Consider the following 9,566-nt stretch of genomic DNA (forward strand, 5'->3'; position numbering starts at 1 on the left):
TGCTTTTTGATTCTGGTGCAAAGATCACTATTGTCTCCAAAAATTCTATGAACAATACTTATTGAACAAGGTAAAACTTTTGAAGGCAGATATAAATCTTTTTTCATATGGTGGGGAACCGATAAATTAATGGGTTACTTTAATGGTCTGATTGAATATAAGGGAAGGTACATCTCCGGTAAAGTCTATGTTTCATACAAAGGAGATAGTTTATTGAGCTGGCTACACCAAAAAGATCTAGGGGTGATGTTAGATCCAAATAATGACCCACCTATAGTATCAAAGGAGAATTTTCTCATAAATAATATTGAGTTACAGTCCTCCAGTGAAGAATATACATTGGAATTAAAGAACTCCTTTCCAAAAGTTTTTAAAGATGACTTAGGCTGTCTGAATGATTACGTTCACAAGATAAAGCTAAAATCGGGTGCTGTTCCCTTTGCCAGCAAGGTACGTGGAGTGCCTCTGGCAGTTAGAGAGGAAATGAAGGATCAATTGGAGAAACTCAAATTAGAAGGGATTATAGAAGAAGTGGAAGGGACAGAGTGGTTGGCTCCGGTGGTAGCCGCCCGAAAATCTGACGGAAGTCTCCGTCTATGCATTGACCTGAGGGAATTAAATAAACAAGTGGTGGTTGATAAATATCCACTCCCTAAAATTACAGATATGCTGATGCTTCTCAAAGGTGCTAATGTTTTTTCAACGGTTGACCTCAAATCAGCTTATCACCAGATTAAGTTGGATGAGGAGTCCAAGTATTACACCTCATTCATCACTCCTTTTGGCACCTTTAGGTTCAAGCGCTTACCATTTCGTTTGGTGTCTGCTGCCTCTGTTTTTCAGAGGGCCCTGGAACGAGTTTTGAAGGGTCTGAAGGGTGTAAAAATTTACCAAGACGATGTTTTGATTTATGGCAAAGATGTAGGTGAACATGATTTAAGAGTGAAGCAAGTCTTAGAAAGATTTAGTTTACACAACCTCACTGTGAGGATTGATAAGTGCAAATTCAGGAGATCTTCAATTGATTACTTGGGTCACACGATTTCTGGCAAAGGTATACAACCCAAAAGTGACTTAATAAAGTCTATAGAAAACCTGGCTTCGCCTAAAAGTAAGGAAGAGCTCATGAAATGTTTAGGAATGGCTGAATATTATAGCAATGTGAAGGGGTTTGCTGAAAAGACTGTTAATATGCGTACCCTTCTTTGCAAAGGTGTAGAGTTCAATTGGAATAAGGGTTGTGAGACAGAGTTTGTCAAGATCAAAGAGTATCTCGGGGAGACACCTAGTTTGAGGTGTTTTGACCCTGCGGCCAAGTCGGTGTTAGTCACTGATGCTAGTGTCAAGGGTTTAGGAGCGGTCTTACAGCAAGAGATTAAAGGGGAAACAAATGTCATTCGGTTTCTCTCACGTAGTCTAAGAGGAGCTGAAACCTGTTACTCTGAAATAGAAAAGGAGGCATTAGCTGTTCATTGGGCTATGAAAAAATTGAAGAATCTTTAATGGAGCACCAAGTTCGTGGTTAGAACAGACCACAAGCCTTTAGTTGAAGTCTTTAATAAGAAAGGAACCGATGCCATCTCGAGCAGGATTTCTAGATGGGTCATTGATCTCAAAGTGGAATATTTACCAGGTGTTCGTAACTATACAGCAGATGTCTTGTCAAGACTTGTAACACTTGATGAAGGTTGTGCTAAGGAGGACGAGGAGGAGGAACTTGAATGGGTGTGTGCCATTGAATGTGGCGGAATAAAAGAGGAGAAATGGAGAGAAGAGTGTAGAACTGATGAAGAACTCTTACAATTATCCTACTTTCTTAATGATGGATGGGTCAAGAAAAGTCGAGGGGCGTCAGAAAAGTACTGGAATGTGAGGGAGGAGTTATCCGTTTCTAATGGGCTGTTGTTTCGCTGTACCAGATTAATTCCCCCTAGGTGCTTTCGTGAGGAATTAATCACCTTAGCTCATCAGGGTCATTAGGGTATTTCTAAAACCAAAGAAAGTATCAGAATTAATTATTGGTGGGCTGGGATGGATTTAGATGTTGAAGATGTTGAAGTGAGTGTATTCCATGTGCACTAAGTGAAAAATGTTTTAAACCAAGAGTACAGCCTATGGTCATTAGAGACAGACACAATGCACCCTGGGAGGAATTGGCTTTGGACATTTTGGGTCCAGTCAAATGTAGAGATGGTGACTTCTTTTTGTTTGTTTTAATAGATCTGTATTCAAGGTGGCCTGAAATTAAGATCACAAGGTTGGTTGATTCTAAACACGTTATCTCTTTCCTCATGGATGTCTTCACTAGGGAAGGTCTTCCTGGTTATCTGCTTACAGATAACGGTGTACAGTTTGTTTCTAAAGAAATGGGGGAGTTCTTGGAGAAGTGCTCCATTAAGCATAAGCAGTGTTCATTGTACCATCCGGAAAGTAATGGGATGGTGGAAAGATTTGTCAGGGTTCTTAAAGAATCCATTGCTCTTTCTAAACAAAATAATATGGATTGGAAGGAGGGTATTAATAAAACTGTTGAAATGTATAGGATCACACCCCATTCCACCACTGGTTGTACGCCATTTCTTCTCCTTAAAAACAGACACCCAAATACCTTCATCGCACCTTTCTGGGTCAATCAAAAAGTTGTCAAGAAAGGCGGAATTTTGTCCTCCTTAAGGTCATGGAGGGAAAGAGAAGCTAGTAAAATTGTGAATCGTAAAGTATGTTTTGATAAAAGGAAAGCTGTCAAGACAACATTTGTTAAGGTAGGAGATTTAGTGTTGATTAGAGCACCGCCAGGACGGAAGTCTTCTGAATTGTTTACAAAGGTACATAAGGTCAAGAAGGTCTTTACCAATGGGGTTAAGGCTGAAGATTCTAGGAACTGGAATCTCAACAGGGTGGTGGTTCTGAATGACTTCTTGATGAATCGTGATTTAGATAAGACTAGTGGAAAGTCTGACAACAAATGTCTGTCAAGCTCTTTGAGAGAAAGGAGCAAAAGGGTTACTAAACCTCCAGCAAGATTCAATGATTATGTTAGGGTCTAATTTTTGTTTTTAATCTCATTTCAGGTTTGCTTTATTCTAGTCATAACTTATGTAAAGGAGGGGGATGTGTAGTAGTGTACATATTATTTAGATATTTATGTTGTTGCAATAGTACTGTTCCTTTAAGAGCAATGTACTAGTCAAGGTGTTGACTATTGAAGCAGCACCATAGTGATGGAATGCTCTGGTGGGGACTTGAGTCAGTTGCACCTGACTGATTGTACCTGATGGATGGGATTTTATCTTCTTTGCATTAAACTCAACTTTACCCATTTCATTCTGCTTTGGGTATTTGATTTGGACTTCTTTACAACAACCCAATATGTCAAAATAATAATCATTTCAGGCTTATAGTCTGCCCATAGCCAATTATATATGTTGGATATCGAGCTGAATGATCAAGCTTCTCTGATTGTACCAACTTAAAATAATTTGACCCTTCCTGGTAACATGTATATTTGCTCAGATATCTTGTTTCTAAAACAACACATTCTAGAAAATATGAGAACTATATGCCCTGAGGTGTTTTCAATTTGTAATTCAATCTCGTTTGAACCCTTAAAAACTTTAGCAAAATACCCTATCTTTTACATATACTTCACTGCTTGTTAATTCGGGATGTTTTGCTATTAGCTATGTGCAATCTTCATGAACGCTTGAAACAACCAATTAAATGTATAGATTTTCTGTCAACCAATACCTGTCTCCGACAACCACATGACATTGCGATCTCCTTTCAGCATCGGCCCAATGACCAGCACAAGTATCCCCACTAGAGGTATCCCGGTTGTTCAGTTCATCCGTACACTGAATGTAATGCTGCGATTGCTTAAACATAATGTTGATTACAGTGAGTCCTACTTTTCCTCGTCACAGCAGTTTCGAGGAGCCTATTTCTGCACTGCAGGTAATCCATATGAGTTGAGACTGGCGACTGGGATTGTGCAGAATGTAAACAAACAGACAATAACATGCTTGAAGAAAAAATGGAGGCGGCACCAGGAATGCAGTTACATATCCAGAAAAGCCATCTTATTTCATAAAAATCCTTTATTCCTTATTCATCTTCATAAAACAATAGATGTACACATGACAACAGCCAACACGTTTCGTTCCAAAGGGTGGAACTTCATCAGGGCATGAAATAGTAGAGATGTAAACCACAAAATGTGTGCGTATAACTTCAACAATGATTACTCTGTGTTATGCGTTGCGATTGACGCTTCCATTCCGAAACACCATACCCGCCGTTTACCGGGAGAGCAGCTCATGAGTGCCGCCTCCATTTTTTCTTCAAGAGTTTTTCCCTGGAATTTCCAGTAAGACCTTTCCACAGCAGGTCTTGGAGACGTCTGGCACAGGATTTTCTTTGATTTATGGGACTATAATATTGATGTGCTCAACAATAGTCGGCTGTGGGATCTTTCTCTTGTAAAGACAATAACATGCTGCAGCGCGAACTGCCAAGTGTGAAGCAAGGCACCCAAAGTAGACAAATATAAATATGCAGACTTCCAAATGTCCAGTTACTCAAGCAAGCGATGTGAGTGAAACCTTATGGGCATATACTCACTCTGCAGCGTACAGTTTCTTTAACTTACTATGAAAAAAACTGAAACCGGAGTGGTACACAGACAGACAGGCAAATAGGTAAGCAAATAGCCAGTGCTTGGAGGCCAGGTGCAGTAACGGCATGAGCGCATTGGCTACAACCGAAGACGGCACCACAAAGGAGGCACAGATTGCGGCGCAATGATCCTGGGATTCCTAGCAAATGAATTGGACATAGATCTTATTATCCATTACGACAGTGTATCATCAAAGACTTGAGTTTTACAATTCCTGATATTTAGACATGGGCAAGCCACTGTAAGCTTGAGATAGATGCCTGGCTCTGAGGTGGCTCGAAGTCCTCTATGATACTCGAGTTGAGCCTCTATGCAGCCTCTACTTGCTACCCACACTCTAACCTCATGGGCAAAGAATTAAACACAAAGCAGCGACCTTTGCTGTTAAAAAAGGAGAGAGAGAACTAGATATTCATCTTGCTGCGTAGTTACAAAATGTGAAACCAGCAAACTTGAGATCAAACCTAGATTCCCGGCTAGACCATAACTATAAATAGTTTTTTTTGACCAAGCCTTCTTTTTCTTCCTTATTACATATGACAGTACTTTCAAATACTTAAACTCAAAATGTGTGCGGTACAAACACCTCTTGTATTTGATTTATTAGGCTATAATGTTGCTTCATGCATAGAAATCTAAGCAATAGAGAGGGTACACATCAACTAAGTTGCCTCTTAGTTCACTAATGCCATTGTCGTCATAGGGGTGCATGAATGTTTCCACGTTCATGTTAAAAAACTATCACTTTTAATAAAAGATCTCTCCTTCCACTAACATAATCGGATGCACGAAGGTAAAACACTTGTGCATGATAAAGAAAACACCTTTATTAAATTTGAAGAGACCTGATCATATTTTTACATGATGTTTGTTGTAGGATTTACATGCAGAATATTATTGTGGCTCGGTGTACTGGAGAAAAGCACTGCTCCACACCGCGTAGATAGGGTTTAGAGCTTTATTGGTAACACAACCTGGCATCAGTCCTTCTCAACACCAGGGCAGCAACTGCCGATCTTGGAATTCCCTCAACCTCACAGTCTAACATAGAATGTAACTCACGGAACATATGTAGATGAATGGAACTTAAGGATGATGTGTTCACATCATCACACTCGGCTCATGCCCTTACGAGTTGGCACCAACCCTTAGCTCTGCTCTGACTGGGTTATCCCTGTTAAATTGTTTGCTCGCCCACCTCTAGTCATATTGTGCCATTCAAGAAACATTAGTGAGACCAAACGAGTGTCTCCACAAATACCCTGAACTAAATGTTTGAGCTGGAAAACAACGCCGCTGGGCAGACAGTGTATGGCCACGACTTACTGGACACCAATTTCATGATGCAGTGCAGTGGGAGAAAGGGCATATCAAGAGCCCTTATAGCATTAAGGACAGTACTAAAGGCCTGGAGGCGCCAGGCTTGGTTGCTGCCAAATAAAGTGACGATGATGACATTAGAAGATAAGTACACAAGTTCCAGTAGGATAATGCCCCCACACCCTCAAACAACACTTCACAATGCCATTGCTTTTTGAGGATCCACAATGAGATGACAAAGGAGAGCCGCAAGCAGGAAAGTGTGATGACAACGGAACACGAGTAACAAGAGATCATATATATATTTGTGAAAATAGTCTGGTTTATACTTATTAACTTGAGCAATTATCCAACCTTCTTTGGTATTTCCTCAGAGATCTCGTACCACAAACCCCCTGACCATTTAATCTAAACCCCAGGAGCTGTTCTAGTGGTACAGCCGATGTTTGAATCCACATCCCTATAGTCTTAACTGAGAGGGACTGCGTCTCACCAAATTAGAGAGGCTACATTCAGAACCCTTCGACTGTAGTCCTCTGCAGTAAAGCTTGACCTGTAAATACTTGCCCTGCATAGAAAGTTGTGCGGCGAAGCAACTTTCCAATCATATCAAGGTCAACTCCCTCCTTGACGAATTCCAATCTGGTTTTACCCAAGGTTGCAATACTGAAACAGCCTTACTTCAAGTAATCAATGATGCCATGCGAGTACTTGACTCTGGTGAATCTTGTCTCCTGATCCTTCTTGATCTATTCGCAGCCTTTGACACAGTCAATCACAATACTCTTCTGAACACTTTAAAGCTAAGAATGGGTTTTGAAGGCACAGTGCTCAAATGGTTCGAATCATTCCTCTCTGGCAGATCCCAGATGATCAAAATAGCTCATTGTATCTCAACTTCAATGGCTGTTGGACAAGGTGCCCCTCAAGGCTCGATCCTCACGACCACTCTGTTCAACCTCTACATTGAACTGCTGGGCAATCTCCTAAAAAAATCTGGGATCCAGTAACACCTATCTACAGATGACACCCAAATCTACCTTTCTTCCATTCATAACATTTTAATCCTCAACACCACTCTCAACTCCATCCACCACTGGCTGTTTACTCATCAACTATTACTAAATCCCTCCAAAATAGAATTCCTTCTCTTCTTGACCTCACTATTTCCTCCTCCTATCCAATATTGGATGAACAATTTGAACACTCTCAACTACAAGCCTATCATTGTTGACAGTGCCAAATCTCTAGGCATCATCCTAGATAAAAGGCTCAACTTGCAGTCCCATATCAATTCCATCGCCAAGAATGCATGCTACCAACTGCGCCTTCGCTGGGTGGTTTGGCACTTCTTTCCTGAACAAGACCTAAAAACCTTAGTCCAATCATTGGTTCTTTCCAGATTGGACTACTGCAACTCTCTCCTTGCAGGCCTTCCCAAATTCCAGATTTCCCCTCTAAAATCCATCCTCCACTCAGCAGCTCACTTCGTATATTGGGCTAAAAGAAATGATCACATCACACCCATACTGTTGTCTCTTCGCTGGTTTCCTATCTAATGCTCACACCTTTCATATTTTTGTACAATATAAATATGTAACCTAATAGCGTTGAAACTGAATGTATGTAACTTGTTAGCGTGATCAGCCTATATTGTGTACCTGCAACTGTATATGTAACTTGTTAGCGTGTTAGTCTATTTTGTGTACCTTTTGTAATTTACCTGGCACTCGCATGAGGTCAACTTTGTAAATAAGTATTTTACTCTTGTTCTAACCTAACGCTGACACCTTTTATATTTTTACAATATAAATATGCAACTTGTTAGCGTTTTAACTGCATATATGTAACTTTTTTGCGTAATCAGCCTATCTTTTGTACCTGTAACTGTATATATGTAACTTGTTAGCGTGTTTAGTCTACCTTATGTACCTTTTGTAACTTACTTGGGGGCACATTATCAAGAAACGGCGTTAAAATTATCGCCGCTTTAGCGGCAGAAAACTACCGCTAAAGCGGCGATAATGGGCTTGATAATATGCCCTTGAGAATTCCCATAGAAGCCCATGTTCTGGTGTCAACATTGGCTTCTATTAGAATTCTCTGCGGCATATTATCAAGCCCATTATCGCCGCTTTAGCGGCAGTTTTCTGCCGCTAAAGCGGCGATAATTTTAATGTGGTGCTTTATAATATGCCCCCTGGTTCTTTAGTAAAGCGCACTGACACCTTTGGGTAGTTTGCGCTATATAAAACTGCATTAAATAAATAAATCACTTCCCACAAATCTCAGCATTTCGTCCTCGCGTGTTTTGCTTCTTCTGACATCACATAGCCCTGCCTGTTTAATTAACGCCTGTAGACACTTATTCTGGTGCCTCAGCGTCAATACGGTTACAAACTCTCCTCTGTTCTGAATCTAGGGGCATATTATCAAGCACGGCATTAATATTATCGCCGCTTTAGCGGCAGAAAACTGCCGCTAATGCGGCGATAATGGGCTTGATAGTATGCCGCAGAGAATTCCAATAGAAGCCCATGTTGACACTAGAACATGGGCTTCTATGGGAATTCTCAAAGGCATATTATCAAGCCCATTATCGCCGCTTTAGCTGCAGTTTTCTGCGATAATCTTAACGCCGTTTCTTGATAATATGCCCCCCGATTACTGAGCACTTCCCCCTATATCTTTGCAGTCAGTCACTTCCCGAATCACAGACCTAAATCAGTGCCTCTTTCCTCCCTCCCACATTAAGGGCTTGTGCCCTGTATTGCTCTCTCTGCCGTAACTTCTCTACTATGCCTCCCCAACCTCTGCTGTAACTCTGCCTCCTGTTCCAAATTGACACACTCTTCTATAAGACGTCTGTACGCCTGTCTTCTGTATTTCTATATCCCTAGCTCTCCTGTACCTGACTTGCCCTCTGTAGAGCCGTTTTCTCAATCGGTTATCGATAACATCCTACGCACCAACTTTCCGGATCCAGGCGGAATACCTCGCATGTGAGCCTTACCTGAAATCTTCCAAATGAAGATCTCAAACATCCGGGCGTCTCTACTTTAAGTCCATTTCTATGCAACTTTAATTTCCAAAACAAGAGACGATTATAGGGAAACTGGTGTTAAACAGATTGACAGGATGATTGGCGGAGCTTGGAGGGTCTTTGTGGCTATATTTTCCTGTTTGCCCTGTCATTGGTTAGAAAACACATAACCCGCCCAAAAAAGGGTGGCCCATCCACCCATTCTGCAGCGGAAGAGGTCGCTCTTACAGCTGCCCCGGAACTGACCCTTGATTATCAGGAAAGAATGACCCAGCCGCACAGGGCCGCCGTACGCTTAGGTCTGCGCTGCCACGCACCACTTTCTGACGAATGGCCTTATGGACTCTGGCACGCTGGAGGGCATTGGGGGTTCTCGTATAGCGATCTATCAGCGCAACGCAGCGAGGCTTCCGGTAGCGCGCTGGGAGCTGCTAGCTTTCCGATGTTTCTCTCATTGCCCCGCTGACCTAGGGGCTGGTGCTATCCCGTAAGCTCCCAGGTCGTCAGCGATAGAGCCACGGTAGAGTG

General features: G+C 41.6%; 1 protein-coding gene across 1 annotated transcript in view; it reads right to left on the reverse strand.

Annotated features, from left to right (window-relative positions):
* LYSMD4 (LysM domain containing 4) overlaps positions 1–9,191 on the reverse strand; it is an 89,085-nt gene extending 79,894 nt beyond the window's left edge. The window contains exon 1 of the mRNA XM_085644530.1: positions 9,009–9,191. The gene's annotated coding sequence lies outside the window, so the exon portion shown is untranslated. The remainder of the gene's footprint in view (positions 1–9,008) is intronic.
* Between the last annotated feature and the right edge of the window lie 375 nt (positions 9,192–9,566).

This window comes from Triturus cristatus, chromosome 3_1 (genome assembly GCF_964204655.1).
Source record: "Triturus cristatus chromosome 3_1, aTriCri1.1, whole genome shotgun sequence".
Lineage (NCBI taxonomy): Eukaryota > Metazoa > Chordata > Amphibia > Caudata > Salamandridae > Triturus > Triturus cristatus.